Here is a 592-nt window from a genome sequence, read left to right as displayed (position 1 = left end):
AACATACGTCACTCAGGCTTTGGTTTGAATGACAAAACTTTATTAGCCAGTGCCAATTAAGCAGTGTTTCGGGTAAGCTACTATTATTTTAAGTATTTATGCAACTTTCACTGAAAAAGTTAATTGATTAAGAAAAATGGTTATTATAAGTTATTACACATTATCAATTGCCATTCTCCATGTAAATTATTGTTGTAGCCTGTTTACAAAAATATTGAATGGTTCATGAATGTTGCTGACTAGACATAACCCTATATTAGCTTGGCCTCAAATTAAATACATGATTAAATCATGGAAATAGGCTTAACCTCACTTCTAGGATGTTCAGCTAACTGGTCCTTTTATATGAATAGCCCACAGGTAATGGACACCTTTTGATGTACAGTATAAAGAATGGAATTTCATGATCGAAAATGTACCAAAGCAGTAGCTAAAAGAGTCTCTGGAAGGCATAGGCCTAGTCAATGTGTTGAAATGTAGGCTAAGCAAAAATGTGTGGTTATATTTACAGTGGGTATTCCTTTTTTATTCATTATAAAGACAATATGTAAGGGACTGGGATAGGTTAAGAAATAAAATGATTGCTTATAGT

This window comes from Oncorhynchus nerka, linkage group LG10 (genome assembly GCF_034236695.1).
Source record: "Oncorhynchus nerka isolate Pitt River linkage group LG10, Oner_Uvic_2.0, whole genome shotgun sequence".
Classification (NCBI taxonomy): domain Eukaryota; kingdom Metazoa; phylum Chordata; class Actinopteri; order Salmoniformes; family Salmonidae; genus Oncorhynchus; species Oncorhynchus nerka.
This window is presented reverse-complemented; position numbering follows the sequence as displayed.